The sequence below is a fragment of the Globicephala melas genome, chromosome 11 (assembly GCF_963455315.2).
Source record: "Globicephala melas chromosome 11, mGloMel1.2, whole genome shotgun sequence".
Lineage (NCBI taxonomy): Eukaryota > Metazoa > Chordata > Mammalia > Artiodactyla > Delphinidae > Globicephala > Globicephala melas.
The window spans coordinates 43,264,086-43,290,474 of NC_083324.2; the positions used below are offsets into that span (position 1 = coordinate 43,264,086).

The window sequence follows — 26,389 nt, forward strand, 5'->3', positions numbered from 1 at the left end:
TTGTAATTAATAGATGACCAGATCTCTTCCCTAGCTTCCCTTTCAGTAATCTCCCAAACTGTGTGAATAAGACAACATCTAGGGACTTCCCTGGTGTTGCAGTGGTTAAGAATCCGCCTGCCAATGCAGGGGACACGGGTTCGAGCCCTGGTTTGGGAAGATCCCACATGCCACGGAGCAACTAAGCCCATGCGCCACAACTACTGAGCCCACGTGCCACAACCACTGAAGCCCGCACGCCTAGAGCCCGTGCTCTGCAACAAGAGAAGCCACCGCAATGAGAAGGCAGCCCATTGCAATGAAAAGTAGCCCCCCACTTGCTGCAACTAGAGAAAGCCTGTGTGCAGCAACCAAGACCCAGTGCAGCCAAAAATAAGTTAATTAATTTTAAAAAACACAAAAGAGCTTTAAAAAAAAATTAAAACATCTAGAGGGGGAATTCCCTGGCGGTCCAGTGATCAGCACATTCACTGCCAAGGGCCCGGGTTCCATCCCTGGTCAGGGAGCTAAGATCCCATAAGCCTCGAAGTGTGGCCAAAAGAGAAAAAAAGAGAAAAAAAGAGATAACATCTAAAGGAAGATCACGAGGAGTCGACAAGCCTACACACAATGGGGGGATGGTGACGACTCTGACCCCCTACCTCAATGATTAACTGAGATTACTTCCCTGTTTTCCTTTAAAAAGTTTCATGAAAAGGGAACCCTCCTGCACGGTTGGTGGGAATGTAAATTGATACAGCCACTATGGAGAACAGTATGGAGAGTCCTTAAAAAACTAAAAATAGAACTACCATATGACCCACCAATCCCACTACTGGGTATATACCCTGAGAAAACCATAATTCAAAGAGTCATGTACCACAGTGTTCACTGCAGCTCTATTTACAATAGCCAGGACACAGAAGCAACCTAAATGTCCATCAACAGATAAATGGATAAAGAAGATGTGGCACATATATACAATGGAATATTACTCAGCCATAAAAAGGAACGAAATTGAGTTATTTGTAGTGAGGTGGATGGACCTAGAGTCTGTCATACAGAGTGAAGTAAGTCAGAAAGAGAAAAACAAATACCTTATGCTAATGCATATATATGGAATCTAGAAAAATGGTACTGATGAACCTAGTGGTAGGGCAGGAATAAAGATGCAGACGTTGAGAACGGACTTGAGGACACAGGGTGGGAAGGGGAGGCTGGGACGTAGTGAGCAAGTAGCACTGGCATATATACACTACCAAATGTAAAATAGCTAGCTAGTGGGAAGCAGCTGCATAGCGCAGGGAGAGCAGCTCAGTGCTTTGTGACCACCTAGAGGGGTGGGATAGGGAGGGTGGGAGGGAGACGCAAGAGGGAGGAGATATGGGGATATATATATGCATATAGCTCATTCACTTTGTTGTACAGCAGAAATTAACACAACACTGTAAAGCAATTATACTCCAAGAAAGATGTATTAAAAAAAAAGCTTCATGGCTGAGCAGAATCTTGGGAGGTGGTTTTTGGGGGACACTGAGTCCACCATCTCCCCAGATTGCTGGCATTCTGATTAAAGGCACCTTTCTTCTCTACCATTTATGAGTATGTAATTGATTTTGTAAGCGGCGAGCTGCGGGACCCGATTTATTTGGTAACAGGCTCAGTTTTCTCTTAGGAACTCACTTTTTAGAGGAGGGGGGATAGCAAAGTATGCAGTGGTGAAATGGTACACTTTATTCTCTTTAGGGCACAAATCCTGGGCTCTTTTTCTTAGAAAAGCAAGCTCAGGAGCACTGCAGCGAGGGAATTAGTGTAAAATTAATTTCCCCTTAGTTGACCTCTGAATGCAAAGTCAGAGGTGAAGACCATTTTCCAAGACCTCACCTTGATTCCTCCTCCAGCTTCATTTTCAGTCTTCAGAAGTCCCTGGGCTGAGTGCATCAGCCTGAGAGAAGGCTGGCCCTGAGTCAGCCCTGGGGTGGCTTGAAGGAGAGCACTGACCCATGGAGAGGAGGAGATGGGGAAACTGGACTTCCGCAGCTCTATCCAGCACATGCTGTATGATGACCTCTTCCAAATTCCCTAAGGTTATCTTCTTGGGTCAACGTCACGTGTTACCGAGCCCAAGTTTGTACTGCTCTTACTGACACGTTCTTGATATTGAAGCCCACGCTGTCCCCAGGAAGGGCTTTACTCAAAGCTTCATGGTGCATTTCAACAGACTTTACTTCAGCTGTAACACTGACTGGAGCAAAGGTGACCACCATGCCAGGTTTGAGAACACCAGTCTCCACTCGACCCACAGGGACAGTACAAATACCACCAACTGTGTAGACGTCCTGGAGGGGCAGACACAAGGAATACACTGGCTGGTATTTTGACAAGTCAATCTATGGGAGAAGGGATCCTCTTGCCTCAGAGGAGGCTGTTTTAGATGAGGTGTCCCAGCATCCCTTTCTAGTGGGATTCATACTGGCCATGTCTTTTGGCCTTACCTGGGATGCTGTTAGCACACAGTTCTGGTCTTACCTCTTTGTAGACCTCGGGGGGTCGGGGGAAAGAGCTCTGTCTCCTTTCCTGGGGTTTTCATGAGTGCCATCTGTAGGCTTCAAGCCTGTTCTGGTGGGACTCTGATGTCAAGCTGTTCTGGTGAAAAACTTCGGGTGAAGTCTATCAGAAAGTTAATCAGCTCATTCCTCCACTGTCAATTTCACCCAAGGCTCCTGTGGGAAATTAGGTGCCTCAAGTCCAAGGGCGCCCCTGGGCCTCTTCTTTAGAGTGTTCCTCCCCACCATATAAGAGGCTCTTGTCTTATTGTTTTTCTTATGTTTTAGCCTAGGGCAATCTGTTTTCCTTCCCCAATGGTGACTTACAGCCAAAAATTTGGCATTCCATTTTCTGTCTTCTTTCTTCTGTTGTTCCCTGTTGAACACTTGAAAAGCAACATCTACCAAGAAGGGTTCATTCCAAATGCACTATCTAATCTTTGCAACTTTCTTCTGATGTTTCAGGCACTTTGCTCCCCTCCCAAAAAGGTCAAATTTACCATTCTAATATATTTGGGGCCTCGGGATATGCATTAGTATGACATCTGTAGGCCTGATAAATCCCTTCCAAAAATTCAGAGAGGTATTCATTTGTTTTGCTGAATCTCTTGAATTTTGTTCAAATTCTTGATTTGGTTCCCTTTTCAAAGCCCGTCCAAGAGGCAATAACATGTTAATGCTCTAATAAGGGCACCTCCCTCATTAGGGCCACAATTTGGTTCAGCTGTGGGTGCTGCCAACTGGGCTTCAGGTGTAGAGGATCCTCCCTACAAGGAGGGTTGTGATATTTCCAGTTAAAAAGTCTGAGAAACTCAGCTGGCTGGTCGTTTGCATTTAGCCCCCTATATGAGGCAATAGCAATGAAAACTGCCCTGCCCTGGGAGTGGCTCCTGGACCAAGCTGGGTGCCCTTTCAGGTCTTAGATGGTGATACCAGACCAAGTCCCCGTACTCCAGAAAATAACACAGGATTTTCTAATTGATCCTTATAAGGAGGGACAGTCCTGAGCCCCAATGTCGGGAATTGGGGCTGGATAGGAACGGAAGGTGGTGGAAGGGGTGGATATATTGGCATAGCGGCCAGAGTGGCTGGGACAGCGAGCTCACCTGGAGGAGTGAAGGTTTGAAGCAACATATCCTCACTTTCATTCCCTTCCTTTTCTTATTTTCCTTGATGTAATAGCACAAGTGCTTGCACATAAAGGATTTCATCATTCTCCCCCACTTCCTCACAAAATAGCTAGAGAGTCACTCAAAAGCCACAGTAAAACCATAAATAGCAATTGATCACCTCTAACCATTAAAAGGATGCCTTTTTGCTTTGGCGTCAACCAACCTGGTGACAAGGCAATTGAAAAGAAACTTTGTCACTGCACTGATGTACAACAATTTAAGATAATTACTAAAATTATGACTGATATCATTTACCAGGATATACTAGCATCTTAGGAATTCCATATAATTTCTAGAATGTGTATATTAATAACATTTACCCACATGGTATGATCTAAAAAGTGTTATCACCACCTATTTGACACTGCTTATCACATAATTTAACATATTAAACGCCTAATTAGTATTTCTCTCTTGAGGATGGAGAGAAAATAAATAATTTGAGGTGTTCCAGGGACCCTTTGGAAAAACCTCAAAGTTAGCTAGAGGTCAAATGAACTTCATTTGGAATTCGATTTTTGGGAAGTTTGTCAAAATATAAAAAAGTTTAAACCAGTGGTAATAAAAGATCTTAATGGCAAATACAAATCACTTAAATTCACAATTACCAAAAGTGGTTCAACGATTACCAAAAGTGGTTCAACATTTTAAGAGAACTTTGTCCTCTTTGAGAACCAGATTCAGGTTCTGTACCATTTGACCTTTGACATTCATTTTCTTAATTAAATTCAATCTAATCTTAGCCAGTCCTGACCATGCATAAAACCCTTTCAGTGTTCTTCCTCCGCAAACCTTCCACAATTTTCTGTATCCATACTAATCTGTCCCTCACTTTCTTTTCCATTCAGAAACAACTAGCTCGGGCTTCCCTGGTGGCGCAGTGGTTGTGGGTTCGTGCCCCGGTCCGGGAGGGTCCCACGTGCCGCGGAGCGGCTGGGCCCGTGAGCCATGGCCGCTGAGCCTGCGCGTCCGGAGCCTGTGCTCCGCAACGGGAGAGGCCACAACAGTGAGAGGCCCGCGTACCACAAAAAAAAAAAAAAAAAAGAAACAACCAGCTCGAGGACAAAACCACCTTTTTCCCTTTAACAAAATACATTTTCATTCCTCATACCTTCTTTGCTGAAAACACACATCCTACCTCTTTGCATAGTGAAATGTCTCCCTCATCATTTTACTCTCAGTGAAAACCAAGAGGCAAGTAATTGTAAACTGTTTATCATACCAGTATCTCCTGATTGACAAACTTATGCTTTCCTCTTCCTCCCTGCCCAGCAACTAATGTTTGAATATTTTATCCTATTTGAAATGACCCAGATAGTCAATGAATTCTCTTCATTGAACTTAGTTTAAAAATTTCAAGTTGTGAAAATCTGGAGAGACTATTTTAGATAGACATTTCCAAAGCATAAGTATTCCTAGAGAGTTTACCTAAAACTCTTACCTCATTTACCTCTATTTTGTTTATTTAAAAGCTTTGTCATATTGTTATTTTTCTTGCTGACAAACTTTGTAACAGGAATAAGGTCTTATTTAACTTCCAGTAAACCTAGGCACAATAAAAGTATTATACTTAATGTTGATTACTCAAAAGACATGTCTGTATTAATCACACCAACAAGCTTAAGCTAACTTTAATACCAGATATTAATGCAATACTGAATATTTCCTAGATCACGTGAACCCAAAAGTCTTTCTGGTCGGTCTCCTCCATATTTGAACATGAATATAAGCACTTAATTTCCTTCAAGCCAATCAAACAGAGCCCCCACCCCCACCCCAAATCAATTGTGGCAATGTCGCACATCTACAACTCACGTACAAACTCAAACACAGGGACCTCTCAGTTCCCATTCCAAAATTTCAGCCATGAATCAGGTACAACAATATAAAATCCATCAGTTACAAAAGAGGTTGGATTCAAATTGGGTTTCTGGCAGATGGGACAAATCAAGGTCACGTGTCTAGATGGCTCAACCCTTTTTACTAATATTTATGGAAAAGGCACTTCTATTTCTATCTGTAGCATTTGGTGATTTGGGGAACCAAGTGGAACCTTTCTCTTCTTCCTGGGAATGTCCCACTTTTAGCCAAGAACAGACAGGGTGTTTTGTTCCTTTCCTCCATTTGACTTCAGTAAAAATTTTAAATATCAAAAAACTGATTTGATATCAATTTTAAATATCAAAAAACTCTAAATGGAGAAACAGTACCAAGCAAAATGAAATGAAAAAACCCAAAGGACAAACAGAAAATCCTAAATGAACCCTCAGGTTTGGTCTTCGGGTTTTACATATACCAAGGACACAGGAGGCCACAAATGACAGAATTAACACAGCAAGGGTAGCAGCGCATGGTGCACAGGGTCCCAAGGTAACCCTGCCTAAACCCCTTGTGCAGATCCTAACAGGTACTCTGGCCACACACGGTTACAATAAAATATCATCTTCCTCTCACCCATGGGTTCATGGCTGTAATCAGATCACTTACCCAAAATGTGCCTCACAGCACTTCAGGGATAGTTGAAACATTCCCCATTTTTAAAGACAGAAGTTCAACAGAAACAAAACACAAACTGCACACACAAATGCTAGCATACAAACAAACAAACAAACCAGTTCACAAATCAGGGAAAAGTCCAACAACTCTTTCCTCTCTCCAACAGGGCACCCCAAACAAACTGACTTATTCTGGGGAAAAAGCCTCAAACAGAGAGGAAATGCAACTATCTCCAACAGGGTACCTCAAACAAGTTGGCTTATTCCGGAGAAAGAGCCCCAAACGGAAGGGAAATAAAATTCCCAGCTGTACACAGGGGAGCGACTTACCCTACTGTATCGAGCCCATCAGTTCCCAAACGTCGATTCCTTCCTCCAACTGCCAAGCGCTGGGGTAGCTGGTGCTGCTGGTGCTGCTTTGGGGAATTTTGAAGGGTAGATGCTCAGGACAAGTGGTCCCGGCAGCTGTTAGGGCCTTATCTGAATATTTCCAACCAGGGCCGGCAAGCCACGAGTAGCAAGGCTCCTGGCTGGCTGGCTGGCCAACATTTGTTTCCAAGTCCAAGCTCCTACTGCTTGCTGCAGGGCAAGCCAATAAATCGAGAGACGAGTTGCTGGGGCAAAGAATGGCGACTTTGGTAGGGAAGCCAACAGACCGAGAAGAGGGTGGGCTTGTGTCCCCAAAAAACATCTTGCCTGAGTTGGAACTCAGGTTTCTTTCAACTAAAAGGAGAGGGAGTCGAGTCAAATGTTTCCCGCCTCCCGTCAGCCTCCGGTGGGGATGTGTTACTTTCTTCCTCCCTGCAGTCATTCACAGGTGGGCCTGGTCAGGATGATTCCTGTGAGCTAAACAAGGGTATTTTAGCTTAATGCTTGTTACCTACCTGGGAGACAGGGTTCCCAGAGATGGGCCAGAGTGTTTAATTTAAGCTTATAGGCAACATCCCTTTACTGATTAACTTGTATAGAATACAAAGGTTTTTCCCTATTACACAGGGACTAGGGCAAGGAAGGACACTGCAACAACTGTGGATGAGGAAGGAGAACTGTTAAAGTGTGTCCAGTGGGACAGAGGGACTTATTAAGTCGTAGATTCTCATCCTGCACTCCCAAAGATTCCCAGCAATTACCAGGACTCACCATTTCCAAAAGATTCTCCAGGTGATTCAGATGCAGGGGGGCCTATGTAAAAGCTTTTGGGGAAACATTTCTTTAGAAACGCTACTGGGGTTCCCTCCAGGCTTGTTGTCTAGAGTGACAGAATCAGGATAAGAGATGGGAGTGGGGGGGTGGAGAGAACAAAGGGATTTGAGTAGCATATAAGTCATCTGTTGCTATATAACAATCTCTCTCAAATCAACAGCACTTATTTAGCTCGAGTCCACTGGGCGATTCTTTTCACCTGTGCTAGCTCAGCCAAGCTGCCATGGATTTACTCACATGTCCGGGGTCAGGTGGCCAGTGGGCTGGATGATTCAAGATGGCCTCTCTCTCAGCTGGGTCTTTGGGGGTCCTGGGCCATGTCATCTAGCAGAAGAGTCAGGGTTTGCGCACATGGAGGCAGATTCCAGGAGTAACAAGAGATTTTCAAGTTTCCTCTTGCCTCACCTTTGATATCTTCTTCTTGGCCAAAACAAGTCACCTGTCCAAGCCCAGCCTCAGGAGGTGAGGGTTCCCCAAGATCGTGGATATAGGAAGGCATGAGCAAACACAGGGGCCGAAGTCTACCCCATGGAGGAATGAGAAGACACAAAAGACAACTAATTATAAAATAAAAATAAATAGGAGGTTCCTGAGATTGAGTGGGGCAGGTGATCTCGACCCTGACTTCAGAAGGAAAGAGTACTGGCCAAGGCACCTGGAGCCCAGCTCCGCTGGAGTGAGGGTTTGGAGGAAGAGCTAGGGGAGCCTGAAGTCAGGGAAGCTCCCTCTCCCAGTCCTCCACAGCCTCTAAAACTGGAGCCTGGACTCAAACAGGTCTGAAAGAGCCACAGTAAGACGGGGAACTGGGTCCAGTCCAGGATCCCTCGCTGCTCCCGCGGGCGCAGGGCTGAGGCCGCTGGGGCTTCTGGGCTCTCAGCAGGTGCGGCCCCGAACCCGGGAGCCAGCTGAACTCCCTGAGGGCCTGACTCTCCCAGGAACAGTCCAGGGGCCTCGGCCTCCTCCGTCCACCAAACCTGCCCCTCGCTGGCTGCCGCTGCCCGCAGCCGGCCTGGAGGATGCTCAGGAGCGCCCTGGCTCTTGCTTATCTCCTGGTCTCGGTCTTTCTGCGGCTGGCGGGCAGGCGGACTCCCTGTCATACTCCCTCACTCCAGGTCCTGGTCTAACAGGGCGCCTACTCCTTGGCTTCCTGGTTCCGTTTGCCTCAGCTCTCTACCCTGGGCATAGGCGGGACCTCTCTCTGCAACTATCTGCAACTCCAAGGGCCTCAGCCAATCCCCAACTGCCCCAGCCAATCAACAAGGGCCCCAGCCAATCAACAAGGGCTGCACCAATTCCCCCCACCCCCCCATGGCTCTAGCCAATCAACAACGGCCACAGCCAATCAACAACAGCTCTAGCCAATCCACAACGGCCCCAACCAAACCCCAAGGCCTGCTTCCGGCCCCCAGTGACTCTCAACGACCCTGGATCTTAACCTCTTTTTCTGGCGGGGTGGGTGCTGATGCTGGGCGGGCTCCTTAGAAGAGGCAGTGTTGAGGGGGCTGGAAGCTGACAAGTGAAGACGGTCTTCAGGGTGTCGTGTAGTAAGCTAAGGATAAGGACGGCGTGATATCCTGGAGGGGTGCCTGGAGAAGGTCGTGACTTTGGAAACCTTTCTGGTCACTAGTGTGCGGCTGGACCTTAGAAGCAGAGGAGCAGGTGAAGAGAGACACGAATGGGTAGGAAAGTAGAGGCTAGATCCTGAGGCCTCCATGTCCGGAAAGAAGAGGGCTGAGGGGTGCCATCAGATGTGTGATGTAGAAGGAAGTTCTGGGAACACTGAGGGCAATGGACAAAGTTCTCAGGCAAGTATGTGACGGGAAGCTGGCCAGGAGATTGTGTGGGTGATCTAGGTAGAGGGGAGCACGACCTGGGCTAGGGATGGTCCTTACGGTGGAGAGTGGCCGACTTTTTTTTTTTTTTTAAAGCTATAAACAAGAAGTATGAATATATGTCACAGACCAATCATTCTGATGGGGGTGGGGCTGGGAGGACATCCAGCCAAGGGTGAAGATGGCTGAGTTTAGTAGCTGGCTTATCCCCTGCCCTTAGCTGAGATGGGGAGACAGGGGTAAAGGAAGTCGGGGGTATGCTGGAGAGAAAGGGGTGTGTACAGTTCAATTTGAGAGATGCTTCATTTGTAAACAGAGATACTCTGGGCTCACCCAAGATTCACAGGGAGAGGGCCAGCGTGTGGACAGGGCATCAGAAATGGGCTGGATTCATCAACATAAATGTGGAGCCACAGAACTTGATGAGATCTGAGAGAGGTGAGCTCAGAAATTGGTGGGCAGCCCCATCCCAGGGCCAGGTAGAGGGAGAGAAACTTCGTCGGAGTCTGAGGAGGTCAGGGGAGAGCAAATGAAGAAAATCCTAAGTAAAGTTGTCTTAAAGGCTGATGAAAAAACCATCAAGTTTGGAACAAACATTTGGCAACACTCATGGAAACTGAAATGTGATCCCACTTTTCCGTATCTACCAGGAAGTAGAAGGCACGTAACAGCAGAGGTGGAGGGGAGGGCAGCAGTCTACTCCCACCGGCAACAGGAGTGCGTGGTGTAGACTATAAAAAGTCACCTCACTTAAAGCCTTTCCACTAATTATCATCATGAGAAAGAAATTCTAGAAGTCCTTGATAAACTGCTTCTCTCCACTGTAGCCAACTGCTGCCATATACCCCTCCAGCCTGGCCTGGCACTGGGTACCAGCATTATTGCAGCAGCATTTATAATAGAGGAACTTGGGGGAAAACCTTCATGTCCATCCATAGGGGAAAGGCAGAATCACAGATGATATCTACATGTGATGACACAGGACATCCAGCAGTTAAAAGGAATTCACATACCTGTACATCTGAATAGATCCTAAAAACACTGCTGAAAAAGCCAAAAGTGCACAAATATATTCATGTTGACCCCTACTAAGAGGCAGTACCTCACATGTATTAAGGAATAAACATACAAATCTGAATGTGTAATGAAAGGACTGGAGATCCTCCACGTAGCAGTTACTACTGAGAAGGACTTGAGGGCTCTGGGGTTGGGAGTGGTATTAAAGAGGACTTGACCTTGGAGTTAAAAAAAAGAAAAAAGACAAATGTAAGTTACTGGTATAATTAAGTGATACAACTGAAAGTAAACAATTTTTTTCTAAGTACTTATGAAGAATAATGGCCTAAGCCTCTTACTCCACTGTTTAGAAGTTTAGATCACTGTTTGATCCTCCCTTGTGTTTTCCTTTGCCTTTATCTTGTGGATAATTGCAAATTCATACCAATCAGGTATTGTGAACAGCAAGCAGAAATGATAAGTTCTGAAACATTTGAAAGCTGGGACTCATTGCACCAAAAAACCACCATAACAGTATTTTTTATGCTTATTAAATGAGGGTGGATATATTTTAGATAGTCTGCTAATTTCTGGACTGTTCGATTTTGTAATTATTTTTGTTAACATAATAAAGACCTTTTGGTCTGGCATGACTAAATGCGCTAGTTAGGATTTTGCTCTGAGTTTTGCAGGCTGGAATCTGGATTGTATAATCAAAGGCAGGTTTTTCATCTGAAAGCATGTTGAAATGCTTTGGCTAATAAAGATATCCCTCAATAGGATGGGTTGCATTTTCTTTATCCCGTAACTCAGTATGCTTTACAAGGTTCTCCAGCAAAGCAGCCCCTCCCCTTTAGCCGGGGAGGAAAAGAGGAGCTTGCACTCAAATCTAACAGGGTCTGGGAAAGTAGCCCAAATAAAGAAGAATAGTATTTCTTTAAAAGCTCTTGTTTCTTTATAAAAATAAGAAAATTTACTCCATAATACATCTGAGTAAAATTGACACTGCATGCAAATGCATCATTTTATTCCTGAAAGCTCAAATACCCCTGGGGTCCTCTTATGCTCCACCGCAATAAACACAGCACGAACGTATTCTGGAAACTCTGTGTAGAATCCTAACATTGTTTGAGAATTTACAAAACATAGCTTAAACATCTTATTTAAAATCAGGGATAGGAGAAACTTTCTTTTTATGTAACTTCATCTTAAACAATACTAAATAGAGGAGAAATTCAATGTTTTTTTTCCCCCAAATTCACTGAATTTGCAGAAAAGATTAGCGGGTGAATTTGAAACAGAAGCAAAATCCTGTGACAATTTGTATTTTTGAAATAACAAATAAACTACCAGCTGAGTTCTTTCCTACAATGCCAATTTGGATTACTGAATATCAACAATAATCACTAATGAATTATCATGTTAGCTATGGAATTACTATTAAATTGTTAGGTGTGATAATAGCATTTAAAAAGTCATAATTTGTTAGAGATACATACAGTACATAGTACAGATTTGTGGGTGAAATATGATGGCTGAGGTTTGATTTTAAAACTTCTGATCCACCCCCAGCAAAAAAAAAAAGTGTATGTGGGAGGGGAGAGGGTGTGTGAGGATTAGGTATAAATGAAACAAGAAAGGCAAATGTTGATAGTTACTGAAACTAGGTAAAAAAATACGAAAATTCCCCTCCTAATCTTGTGTACATTTAAAATTCTTCATAATAAAGACAAACTACCAAGTTATGTTGAACACTGTCATTCACTAAAATTTCCTAAGGAAAAAAATAGAATTAACCAATATCAAATATTTAAATAAAAATACTGACCATAAAATACAGCCTGCACAGTGGGTTTCCTGAAATATTCTGTTTTCAACCGAAGTATTTGTGGGATCTTGGTTTTCGGCCTTTTGGGTGCTTTTTAAAATCAACCACTGCAATTAAATAATATTCAAAATGGTAATAATTTGTGAAGAGATTAGAATCCCATGTCATAAAATGATTATGATTGCGACTTGCTGGGCTCAAATCTGTACAAAGGCTGATGGCACTTGTAATTAGAATGCAAAATCACACTTTGTATGATTAACAAAGACACTGCAGATGCAGAGAGATGCAACAAGTTCCTTATTTGCAAGCCTGGATGCCGGGCCTTTCAGTGTTCAGTTCTTCCAATCACTGGTTCCAGGAGACCAAGTCTATAGCCTCACATGTGAGGACTTAACTGCTTTACTTGTATCACTGGAATTGGATATGCACTTATTTGTAATCTCCAAATGGTCAAGCATAAAGTTATTTTCCTTTAATAATCAAAACGAACATTACATATTTACATACATATGCTATATATTTACATATATACTATACAATTTAGTATATACTGTATGTATAATCTGTTCATATTATTTTAAAAAAGAGTATTTTTTGACGCTAATAAACTAAAACTGAGTGGCTGGGTAATACTTTCATAGGGAGATGTCCTGAGTTTCAGCACCTGTTAACGGACTTGCTAAAGCAGAAGCTGCTAATAGGAACAAGGCATCTGATTTGGCAGCAAACACTTGCCTAAATCATGCCAGACTTCAGGATGACCTGGGGCTAGGTTAGGGTTCCGGATGGGGAAATCTGACTTCCCATACAAAGTAGATACAGACCCCAAGTTCGATGAGGCCCCCAATTATATGAACAAATAAAGGGCAAGGCTCACAGGAAGACTGTCCTGTGGTCTAGCCTTAGATTGGGTCCCACCAGGAGCAGACCCAGGGACAAGGAGTCTAGTACAAGTAAGTTATTGGGGAGGTGATGGCAGGGGGCCCCCACAAGTAGGGGAGCGGGGAAGGGAGACGGAGCTGGGCACCTCACTGAGCAGGCAACCGGGGCTGCAGCCACTGGGAACTGAGAGGCAGCGCAGAAAACGAGTATCTCAGCGGAAGGGTGATGGCGCAGGGGAATAACAAGTTTCTCGGGTTTAACGATAACTGTGATTTGCTGAAACTTCAAAGACAAGTTTTCAGTACTCCATTCTTTGACTATTTTACTTAAGGAGTTCTAATTCATTTTGAACAGAACGCAACCAAAATTTAAAGTAATTCATTTACGAAAGTGAGCAGGGACACAGTTTGATTTATAAAGTAGTTTTTCAAAGGCTCAAACTTTTCTAAAATCTGATGATTAGCAGCAAATTTCAAATGAAAAATGAGCAAACTGAAAAGGGCAGTCATTTGATCTTCACAGAATGCTCTGTAAATGCACGTCCTGTAGCTGCGCCTGTTTAACTGCCATTCTAGGACGCAGTCTTCTTAAAATACTTACTTTTGAAGTGGACACTGATGCTTTGTCAGCGGATTTCTCTCATTTTTGGGGGGTGTGGGAAATCAACGACATCACCACAGAGCCTACAGTGGTATGTAAATTCTTATATACATTTTGTGCAAGTTACAGATTCATCACCACCTTTCTGGAGAAACTGAGATTCAATGCTTAGTTTTCTATTAAACCTTGGCTTTCATTTATTTGAGCTCTTTGTCATCAAAAACTTTACTGCAAAATGCAAAAACCATTGCCAAATAGTTAAATAGTTGCATATTTATATCATACAGAGAAATCTAAAAACCACTGTAGCAAAAGCCATCAGACTGCTCTTTGTCACTGTGCATCTGGCTGGTACTCAAGTCTCCCACAGAGGCAGCAGCTTGGAGTACTTCTCTCACCATCTGAGATAAGTAGGTATTGACTGTCCCCAGGTCCTCGAGTCCCAGCTCACTATACTTTCAGCAAGTGTCCTGATGCTGTTCTTGAAAGGGAGGTGTTAGTTAAGCTGCTGTTTCTAGAAAGAGTAGAGAAAAGAGAGATAGTTACTGGGATCATCTTTCAAACTTAAGCACGTCTAAGCGAGAGTTCCTTTCGCTGCACGCGTGTCTCACACGCCAGCAGGAGAGATCATGGCAGAATTGGATGTACACGGTGGAGGCCTACCAAACTCGTCCTGGCTTATTCCAATGTAGGGATTAAAAATAATATTTTGTTACAAAATAAAAATTTCACACACGTGATAAACCAGAAGGGACACAGGGAAAGGAGACACAAACTACTCCTGCCCAGGCCCATGGGGATGTTTGCTCACCTGTCAGGCATGTCATCCGGCTACAGCTGCTTGTGAGCCTTGGTGGAGTGAGGAAGGTGCTTTGGCTAACACCTCACCATTTCTGCCAGGCTGCAATCTAGAAAAATCCCATTCCCAAGCCAGTAATAATAAGTACTCCTTATTCCATACATTTTATCACCATCCTCCTGGCAGTGATGACTTTCTGCTGTTTCTTCCGGCTCGGCCTGGCCACATCCCGTGTATATAGCCAGGCAGATACAACCTATTTTAGCCATGTTCCCAAGATAAATGATAACTGGTCCTCAAGTAACAGGGCTTGCCAGCACCTCTTAAGACAGACATTTGATAAAAAGGACATTTGATTCTTTTCCGGGGTGAAATATTTCAGAAGAAAGAAAGTGACACTGTCCCAGAACTTTCAAAGATATCACAGGCGCATTTGGTTTGTGGACTTTGTCACACACAGTTCATCCTATATTCAGCTGGTAATTGGAGTGACCATCCGTATCAGCTAATTGGCTTTATCCAAAGGAAAAATAAAACTTCCTGTATCTTTATGAGAGGAGGTTGGGGCGCCATCTTCCTTGGTGATGATATTTCAAGAGTCAGCTCCCAGGTCCCCGAGGAAGACACTCCTGAGCTGGAAAGCTGGCAAGAGGCTTAGTGAGCTTTTAAAAGGATTTATATACATTTTGAAGAGACAGAGAAAGAACGTATATTTACACATTTTCTAAAGTAAATTCTCTAAGAAGAAGGGGTGAGAAGAGTCCTTTATTTTCAACCAGTAGAATTAAGTCTCTTAAAAAATCTGGGACTTCCCTGGCAGTCCAGTGGTTAACACTCCACGCTTCCACTACGCGGGCCTCTCACCGTTGTGGTCTCTCCCGTTGAGGAGCACAGGCTCCGGACGCGCAGGCTCAGCGGCCATGGCTCACGGGCCCAGGCGCTCCGCGGCATGTGGGATCTTCCCGGACCGGGGCACGAACCCGTGTCTCCTGCATCGGCAGGCGGACTCTCAACCACTGCGCCACCAGGGAAGCCCCTTGTTTTTAATTTGTATTTATCCTTACACAAGTAATGTAGGCAGGCTCCTCAAGGAACGCAAGCTGGGAAAGGTAAGGGAACATTTTCTTCCCTAGGGTCTCCAAAGGAATGGAGAACTCTGGAATGCCTTCCAGAACTGTAAGATAATAGATTTGTGTTGCTTTAAACCACTAAGTTTGAGGCACTTTGTTACATTAGGATTAGAAACTAATAAACTCCTAATCACATGATAAGAAAAGAAATACTATGTATACAGAATAGATCACTATTATATTTTATATATTTAGAATCTATACTAATATATATATATATATAACATGCTAACATAGTATATATGAAAATCACTTCAGAAATATATTTGACATTTTTGTGATTGCTAGTGTTTTCATCATCGACTCTGTCTGCTGAAGTAGATCACAGAGTTTCAGGTGAGATACATTTAATTTAAAAATTGATGTATTAAAGTTATATAACACGAAAAAACTTGGGTTTTTTTTGAACATCTTTATTGGAGTATAATTGCTTTACAATGTTGTGTTAGTTTCTGCTGTATAACAAAGTGATTCAGCTATATGTATACATATATCCCCATAACCCCTCCCTCTTGCGTCTCCCTCCCACCCTCCCTATCCCACCCCTCTAGGTGGACACAAAGCACTGAGCTGATCTCCCTGTGCTATGTGGCTGCTTCCCACTAGCTAGCTATTTTACATTTGGTAGTGTATATATGTCCATGCCCCTCTCACTGTTTAAGTTTTACGACATGAATATTTATTACACATAGGAGTCAGTTCCAACCATGTTGCCTCTCTTCCATTCCCCGTGGAGACCAGCTTCCATCACCTAGAAATTGTTTAGCTGCTAGTTACAGAGGTCTCAAATAACTGTGCCTTAATTAAGATGGGGACATATTTTTCACTCTTTTAAAGTGACTTCCAGAGCTAGGCAACCTGGAGATTGTTTGGAAGCTCTGTCTGGCTGCTTTCAGTGTTCCAGGGTCCTCCTTTGTTGTTTTTGGGGGTGTTTTTTTTTGTTGTTGCTGTTGTTTTGTTGCTGTGTTGTTGAACTGAGCGGCTTGTGGGATCTTAGTTCCCTGACCGGGGACTGAACCGGGCCCTCAGCAGTGAGAGGGCGGAGTCCTAACCACTGGACCGCCAGGGAAGTCCCCAAGGTCCTCCTCTTTGCGCTCTGCTGCCTTGGTTTTTATTCCCATGGTTGTAAAATGGCCACTGTGGCTCCATTTGAAATACCTCAAGTTACAGGCAGGAGGAGGGGGAAAAGGGAAGGGGCAAGGGCGCCTGCCAGCTGAGCAAGTCCCCGTAAAGAGCCCCCCGAAGCCCACCAAGGTATCTGCTTCCACAACAGGGGACCACCACGGGTGGCAAGGCTGGGATGTGTAACAGCTGAGCACATGGCTGCTCCGATATTAGAAGGGTTCTGTGACAAAGAAGGAAAGGTGGAGGAGGTCTTGGGGGGCAATTAGTGGTTTGTGGTACAGGGTTCCTCCCAGGTAGCCCAGGACATTTCAGATGCTCTGCCCTGCCCGCCAGCTGTCACACCCAGGTGGGACTGATGTGTCTGGATCAAGGGTTTAGAACAATTCCTGTCTGTTAGTTTTTTGTGCTGTTCTCTGTGTTTTTCATACTGCTGCTCTAGGAGGAAACCTAGGGCTCTTCAGAGTCGCTTCAGGGGTTCCACAGATAATACACATTTTTCTAGTAAAAGTAAAGACAACGTTGTGTGGCACACCTCTCTCATTTTTGTGTTTTATATCAGAAATTCTTGAGCATCTCGGTTCAAGGAGCTTTTAGGGTTTCTGTAATTTTTTCACAGCACCCATAGGCCAAAAGAAATCCCTAACAGTTCTTTTTATGAAACAGTTAGGCCCAAATAACTTCATAAGAATTTATGTTCTAACAACTAAGCAGCAATTTGAAAAATACACATAAATTGAAAAGAACAGTAATATTTTTATTTTATTCTTAGATAACCACAGTTACCTACTAACAGGCTTTGTGCAGGAATCAAATTGTGACAATGCCATTCTCATTTCCTGTTCCACAAGACTGTCCTGCAGTACTTGCTTTTTATCAAGCAAATATCTAAAAACCGACCTTTATAAAGAATAAGACATCATCTAAAAAAACACAGTACAGGGAATTCCCTGGCAGTCCAGTGGTTAGGACTCCACACTTCCACTGCAGGGGTCGCAGGTTTGATCCCAGGTTGGGGAACTAAGATCCCGAAAGCCGCGCAGCGTGGCCAGAAACAAAAAACACCACAGTGTAATGTACTGTTAAAATGATGAACTATCTCAAGCTGCTGGTCCATGGGGTGTCGGACAGAGGTCTGTTGAGTTTTTCTTGACATTTTAAATGCTCCATGGCATACTGTGAGCCTGCTGTGCACACCAGGGATTCCTGCAGTGTTTGAGAACCATGGGTTTTATACATAGAAGTGCTCTGTGACGTGTTACCTGGGATCCTGCAGTGGCCCATCACAGCTTGTCGGCTTGGGAGGAGCAAACCCTGAATAGAGGGCACACCGCGGAGGGGTGAACAGGACATGGCCACGAATGCACTCGTGTGCAAATAAATCTTTACTTTACTTTCCAAACAAACTTATTGTACTTTCTAATACAACTCTAAACCCAGACACTCACTCCATTTGCCCTTGTCACTGTGAAGATATGGACAGCACTGTGTGAGAGAAGAAAATGCCACCCAATGACAGGACTCAGACAAAACCAGAGGAGTTAAGTCCCCACCATTATTTTACTTGGAGTGAATGAGGCTCTTCTTTACAAACAACAGCTGCTTGTGACAAATGTGCAATATATGGGTTTGACCAAGGACAGAATTTCATTCTGCGATTTCTTTTTATGAAGTGGAGAGATGTTGCTCTTCTCTTTACTTCAAGTACTGTGTGAAATTCTCTCAGGTGCTGAATGAGTTCAAGGTGTGGTATGTCAGGCTCCCAGCTCTTACCTCCCTCAAAGTTATGGTGAAATAACTACTGCACACGATCTGTGAAGAATGACTGAACGTTTTCCCCTCACATAGCACTTTAAAAGTAACTGTCCATTTAATTTTTTTTTTCTTTTGGTGGTGCCGTGGGCTTGCGGGATCCTAGTTCCCCCACCAGGGATCGAACCCGTGCCCCGTGCAGTGGAAGCCTGGAGTCCCAACCACTGGACCGCCAGGGAATTCCCAATAATGGTCCATTTAATCCCCTCTCTGGGATTCAGGGCACACTCAGCCAAATTTACTGGAAATGTAAACCCACTGGTAACTGGCCTCACCAGGCACTGAACTTTGAGAACAATTTCAATCAGCGGGGACCCTTTTAATTAAAAAGAAATCTTGCAGAAGTCTTGTCATACTCTTAGCCCTCTTTGAGAATTCTGCCCAGTGGAATTGATGAGGCAGGCACTGCTGAGAGGAGGGGGAACCTGAGAGGGAGCAGACGAGGACGGTGGGACGGAGGATTACCACAGTGAGACGGTCTTCTCCCTGGAGAGCGAGACTGGCACTGGTCCCGTCTCACCCTAGGACAGGATGCAGATCTTTCTCACACCAGACCACACCAGCCGAGAAGCTGAACTTGACATAAAAGGAAGAGAGTCAATGGGAACTTTGGGTAAAAACTTCAATGAAGGTTATATTAAATACAGGCTGTTTTCAGTTTAGTCACATGTGTGCTCTCTACACTTTATTATGGATTTCAGATTAACAGGATCAGGAATCAGATTTTTAGTTTGTGAAGGGGCAACACATTAGAGAAGGTAGCTTCTATTATAGAGATCTTACTGTGTGTCAGGCAGTGTGATGGGCATTATTATTACTTTTTTTTTAAACTGAGCCTGATAATGAATTCCAATCTATTAACTCAAATGGTGACAGATCACCCAGGATCTGTGCTTTTCTCAAGGCACTTTCATGATGAAGGGGAGCAGAATATAACACTCTAAAATGTGCCACCTTGGGGCTTCCCTGGTGGCGCAGTGGTTGAGAGTCTGCCTGCCGATTTGGGGGACACGGGTTCGTGCCCTGGTACGGGAAGATCCCACATGCTGCGGAGCGGCTGGGCCCCTGAGCCATGGCCGCTCAGCCTGCGCGTCCGGAGCCTGTGCTCCGCAATGGGAGAGGCCACAACAGTGAGAGGCCCGCGTACTGCAAAAAAAAAAAAAAAAAAAGTGCCACTTTGGCTTGTGAGTTATTTTGACAACATAATGATAGGTGCTTGGCAGCTTGGTAAGCATAGGACTAAAACAAAGATAGTTCTCTTTTTTCAAAGATTATTTCCATTAATAATAATTACTATTATTAATAATTAATATAATAGTTGAGTCCTTCACTTCACTCTTGTCTCTGGATAACTGACATCAGGATTTAGAATCAAAAGGTTCCGCCACTACAACATGCTGACATCTGACAAAGACCCTCCTGGACCAACTTTAGTCAGGCCAACTCTGAACCCTCTTCCCAACTAGGCCTTGACCTTGGGACCTCAATGTCTGTCTTTGTGTCACTTAGTTTTAACAAGAATCTTGCAAAGTCATCTTAGCAAGAATCCCCCACCCTCAATATCAGATCATTCTCAATATCTGGTCCAATTCCTCATCCCTCACCATCCACCAGATGATGTCTGGTCACCCTGGCCTGATTTCAGCAAGAATCCTATCAAGTCAGTTTAGCTAGAAATCCCCTCCTTACCACTGATATTTCCTCTTAGTAATTTTCCATCCACCAGCTCCTCCTCCTCCAACGTGCTCCTTGGCTCTTAATCCCCACGTGTCCATACTGTATTTGGAATTGAGCCCAGTTTTATAGTGAGATCTCTTTTTTCCTATTATAATAGCTCCTGAATAAAATCTGTTTTTAACACTTTAATTACTATTCGGCTTTGGTTTTCTTTAACACATCACAACAATATATTCTTATTCTGAATCTCTCCTTTTGCTAGAATCCTTGCATATTGCTACCCTGTGTCCACCCTTTCCTTTTCTAATGGTAATATTACAAGGGATAAAATCGCTGGGTTAGGTCCAGAAAGTTGAACAGCAGAAGCATGTCTTGTATAGAGTTGAGTTTTAACACAGCAAGTTGGATAAAACCCAGTCCCTTAAGTATGGAACATAATGTACATTTACACAGGTCACCACTGGCCAGAACACAATTGTAACTGAGCCCAAGCACAGTAGAAAGAGAGAGAGAGAAAGGGAGGGAGGGAGAGGGAGGGGGAGGGGGGAGAGAGAGAGAGAGAGATTCGGTGGGGTTGTGGAGCTTGGGAACACACAGAGGCTTTGTCTGAATGGCTGGCAGCTCAGAGGGTGTCTATTCCTCTGATTACCATTGAAAGCTGGGGACTGTATAGCTCAGAATCTGTGAGATCCAGGTCAAAGTCTTAGAGGAGACAGATTTGCTCTCAAAGTGAGGATTGAAGGGCAAAAATGAAGAGACGTTTTGGTTTCTCTCAGATTTGATCAATTCATTATTATTTACCTTGCAATAATTAAATGGTCTTATAGCTATTTATAAAGGTCATTTTTTTTCATATTTCTACAGGAAAAATAGGATTGTTGTCATTAATCTGAACATCTCTTGGCCTTTTAAATTTTAATAAAAAACAACATTTACAACACATATTTTGGTACATAATTTTGTTAGGTAAACAACAATTGTCTGATTGTGGATATGAGTTCATGCACATTTAACTTTCTAGGAAGAATATGGAGATGTCCTTCTCTCACCAGTGTCTTTCCTAAGGTAACGTTTTTCTGTGGATGATTCACTCACTTTGTACTAACTTTCAGTGATTCCCCCTAACACGATGCTCGCCACACCCTCTAACCCCTTTTATGCTTGACTCTCTATGTGCTGATATAAACTAGTATTATGTTTCACTGCTACAGTATGGATTTATTTTTAGAGTGATGAAAATGTTACGGAATTAGATAGTGGCGATGCCTCCATAACCCTGTGAATTTATTAAAAGTCCCTAAATTTTACACTGTAAAATTGTGAATATTATGGTATGCAAATTATATTTCAATAAAAAGCGATTACTTCTTTTTTTTTTTTTTTGGTTCAAAGTGGCAGGTTAACTACACGTGCTTATTTTATCTACTTTTATCTCCCCCCAAATTACTAAAATTATAGTAGTAAAATATTTTTTTTTTTTTAGTAGTAAAATATTTTTAAAGGTAAAGAATTAAAAACAATTTTTACTCCCACAGGGGCAGTAGAGAATTTTCAAAAAGGTTTTAACCCATCAAAGGAAAGGAGACACCAAAACATGAGTGATTATAACACAAGTTGGGGGGTAGAAATGAGTGGAGGGCAGTAAATGGCTTGGCCGACTGGAGGAAGTTCCATTTTAAGAGCTGGCAGGGGCCATGCCCGAGAAAAGCATGTCAAAAGGATGTGTCAAAAGACCAAGCGTCTACAGGCTTGGGGGACCAGGTATAGTGGAAAGCAGGATTAGGTGTGGGGAAGGTGCACATTCTGAACAAATTTCCAACTTCACTGCTCAGCTTGCCCTAGCTCCTGGAAGTTTATTATGGAGAAACTTCTAGACTCAGAAACTGTGGAGAGCAGTGTGATGGGCAGGGCTTAGAAAAGGAAACATCCACATACTCACGTGGGTCCCTTGCCCACCCTGATCACAGAATATCAGTAGTAAGATATTCAAACTCCTCCACCTTCCCTACCCTGCCAGCCTGGAAAATGGATTGCTCTTTCTTGAAGAAACTGAATGACCCAGGGGAAAATCCTCCAGCTACTTGGATTTTGAGGTCTGCCCATGTGAAGGCCAGCATGGCTGCCCATTCCACCACTCATCAACAAGCCTCGGGCTTGTACTTGGAGTCATAGTCCTGTGACCATCCAGTGTTCAGGACCACCAGAGCCCATGCTCTGAACCACCTCACTCCACGTAGCCCTCAAGCACATCCACGGCAGCACAAGCAAAGTCCTGGCTTCATCGTAGGAGTGAATCAGCCAGCACACGTTTATAACGCGTTAACTTGCTACTCAGAGAAAGATGTTAGCGTACAATGAGATTTCTACTGGCTGTTTGTAGTCTCATTGGATGCCTTTTCAGGGTTCCCTAGGTGATTCGTTTTTGCATACAATGAGACGAGAGTCTAAAAGGAAACTTGATGGCAATGTTGGCATTTTTACCTCACCGTCAAGCAAGGCGTTCTGGGAATTCAAGAGGCAAGGCTGCTGTTGGTTGGATTAGTTTCAGAAGTGTCCTTCCATCTTTCAAATCATTAGCGTGTAGTCCTGCATATACAAAATGAAGTTTTACAGAAGCACAGGGTTATAGGACCCATGAAATTTAACAGAGTCACAGAGCTATAGGACTCAATAATGTGATCCCCAAATTTTAGGACAATGATAAGAAAATGCAAATGTCTAAGACTGAAGCCAATATTATCATGTTAATTGAATGAGATTCATCATTTACAGAAATCATGTACCAAAAGTGGTGATTTTTTTAAAGTTTTCATATATTTGAATGCAAAGGGTAATTGTCACAGAATCTTCCAAATCCAATCTCAATTGTGACTAGACTGGGGTAGTCTTGCTATGAGGGTATGTGTATATGAGGGTAGGCGTGTGTGAATGTTAGTCTTGGGGGCATGTGTATGTAGGTGTGTTAGCGAGGAGAGTGTAGATGGGTATTTAATCTGCATAGAGTATGGAAATAGAAGCCTAAAAATAAAGATCTGTCAGTGTGACTCCAACTCTGTTCATGGCTTGTGGGTTCGGCATGTGGTGTGTGGCGTGGCATATAGTATGGTGGGGTGAGATGGTTGCTGTGGTGGGGTGGTTCATTGGTGGAAGGGTGTGTGGTTTGCTGGGGTGAGTTGGTGTGGACTGAGCTTTAGTGAGGGGCTTGACATGGGGTGTTAATTATGTGGGCTGTGGGAGGTGGAAGACCAGAATATGCGAGTGTGTGTGGGGATAGTGTGTAGATATGGTGTGTGTGCGTGTGTAGATATGGTGTGTGTGTGTGTGATACAGTTGTAGCTTAGCTTAGCTTTTGTTTAGATTTTCTTTTGCTCTTTGTTTTGGTCTTTGTTTTTGTCTTTGTTTGGCCTTTGTTTTGTCTTTGTTTCATTCTTTGTTTAAACTTTCTTTGGCTTTTGTTTGGTCTTTCTTTAGCCTTTTGTTTAAACCTTGTGTGGCCTTTTTGTAGTCTTTGTGCAGCTTTTGTTTTCAAGTGGATCTTGGCTGAGAACTCATCAAAAACACCTTGTGTAATGAAAACCCCGGATATATAATCTGTCCCTATATATTCTGCATGCATTGAGGTAGCCTCAACCCCCCCAGGGACCTGGTGCAGACGTGGAACCTGTTTCACACAACTGCTACTTGAAGGTAAGGTGATGCCACTGGTTTTCATCTCCCTTCATGTTCTGCTTCGTCTTCAGGTGGCAAGTGCACATTTTTGTATGGGCTGTTTCTTTATATCCCAGGGGAAACGAGGTAACAACAGTCAAGATTGGGAGGAGATAAGCACAAAGGACACCAAGGTTATTCCACTGCGGGCAGGGGGCCTTCCTGGAAGGTTCTGGCTAGTGTTCGGGATTGTCTGAGACTCAGGAGAGTCTCCGAACCTTAATCCAAGTTCTCCTGGGTTTAAAGTCTCATGTTACTGGAGCTAGATCAATAGCATTTACTGGCTTTTTCTTCTTTCCCCCTATTTCTTCTTTTATTGCTTGTCATAATTTGAAAAAGAGTTTTTCTTCTTATGTAGGAAGAGTTTCTTTCCTCATACAGCCGGGTTTATGTGTGGGGAGTACTAGTGGAACAACAAAGCCTAAATCTTGCTAGAATTTCGCTCCCTGTAGACTCGCAGCCTTCAATGGAAGGATGCTAATGCTTTGTCTTGTACAGAATTTCCTGAAAATCACAGAGTTTTTCAATGTTGTGGTTGACAGAAAAAGGAATGAAAAGATTATGTGTCAGGGGAATAAAGTAATGAACCTGGCCAGAATACTAGGAGGAAAATGGGGGAAAGTATTTTGAATGCTTTGTGAATAAAACATGAGAGAGAACAGACCGCCGTCAGATGCGCAGCTATGCCACTTTACGTTCATCTAGAAAAACAGGAGAATGCCTTGGTGGGTGGATTTAAAAATTTTTTCGGATTTACAAAAAAATTACCAACAGTACAAAAATTTCAGATGTACCCCCATCAGCCAAATGTTGACATTTTACCATATTTGCTTTATCACTCTCTCTCTGTATACACATTTATATATTTTTTTTCTGAGACTTTTGAGACTATATTACAGACATGATCCAAATAAGAAAATTAACATTGAGAAAATGGTGTCGTCTAATCTACAGACATCTAGATTTCATCAATTGTCCCAGGAGTTGATCCGGGATCACCCATCACCTTTAGTTGTCACGTCTTTTTAATGTCCCTTAATCTGGAAGAGTCCTGAGACAGTCATTCTCCTTCATGATCTTGACCGTTTTGAAGAGTATAGGCCCGTCATTTTGTTAAATGCCCTCAGTTTGGGTTTGGTCTGATGTCTTCTCATGATTAGGTCAGGAGTGTGCAGTTTTGGAAGGAATAGGCTTGCATTTTAGATCATACATAGCCAGATTCATTCTTGAATTGTACAAGCTTGAATTGTACAAGCTTAAATTTTACAAATTTGAATTGTACAAGCTTGAATTGTACAAGCTTGAATTGTACAAGCTTAAATTGTACAGATTTTTAATTTGAGGTCTTATTCATCTAATGGTAACTAGGATTTTAAATGAGTACCTAAAATCTTACAAGAAAATACAAAAAAATTAAAAATCCAGAGCTTTTACATGTGATTCTCAAGTATTCACCAAAAGTGTATGTGTTGTCTTTGAATTATAAATGGTACTTACAAGGATATGTACATGAACTTGATAGGCATGTAGTGAAGTATTTATCAAGATTCTTTATGTGTGTTGGATTCATGTCTACTGCTCTATGAGTATTCATTTCGTCAATGTGATCATTCTTTTCTAAGTAAAAGCATCTGCTAAAAACAGAGTTCAGTAAAGAGCTGTCCTGATTAGCAACTTTGGGTTCACTGATGTTTAGCATGTTGACAGGGTATCTGGTAGAGAAAGAACTTTCATTTTGTTTGTTTGTAAGTGGGAAAACTTCTGTTTGGAGGTATCTGGCAGCTATCATTCCAGAAGTGGAGACTTTGATTTCCTAGCAGACTTCCTTTGTTTGGGGAGTATTACTAAACTGCATTCCTTAGATAAGCAAATATAAAGCATCCATTTTTTTTTTCTCAGAGAAAACTTTGAAGTCATCATAAATCTGAACGTGGGGCAATTGATTAAACTTGATATACGACCTCTGTGGTCAAGTGAATGTATTATGGTTTTAACAGAACTGTTCCCTGGATGAGGTAGATAACTATTTTCTTTCCTAAACATGGAGTTCGATTAGAAGTTTGGGGTTCTGCACGTGGTGCAATTTAATGTTGAGGAACTCAGTTTTCGGGAAATGTAGCATTACTTATTATGATTGTTTCATCTGGGCCATCGAAGCCACTCTGGAGGTTGAGGAAGTATTTTGACTTTTATGTGTTCCCATGATGAACATTTTCCTTTATCTTCCTATCTTGTAATTTTATTGCATGCTGAACACGGTAGGTAGTAGATTGTAGAGGTTCTGGATTATGCTAAATTACTGGAGGATCACCTTGATCCTGTCCAGGCTTGGTTTTAGGCCTTGTTAGGGCAGACTTACTTCATCTTTGCTCTTTCTCCTAGGCATATAAGACTCCTTTGTTTAAACAACACTTCCAAGATCTGAGATGTATTAAGAAAGAAGGGACAGATGGTATGAATAGTCACATAAACCTCCGTAGTGCATGAGAAACCAATATTGATATTTTCTAGAAGTTCTCAATTTGATGCCTTGTCAAAGCGGATCCTTCGTTGAGTTTATAGTGCAAAAACTACATCATGATCCTTCCTAGGGCTGTGATTGTGA

General features: G+C 43.0%; 1 protein-coding gene across 2 annotated transcripts in view; it reads left to right on the forward strand.

Moving 5' to 3' along the window:
• The first annotated feature begins 23,607 nt into the window (after positions 1-23,607).
• Positions 23,608-26,389, forward strand: part of MOBP (myelin associated oligodendrocyte basic protein) — a 42,391-nt gene continuing 39,609 nt past the window's right edge. The window contains exon 1 of one of the 2 annotated variants that reach the window (XM_060307262.1): positions 23,608-23,763. The gene's annotated coding sequence lies outside the window, so the exon portion shown is untranslated. The remainder of the gene's footprint in view (positions 23,764-26,389) is intronic. The other variant, XM_060307263.1, reaches the window with a different exon arrangement.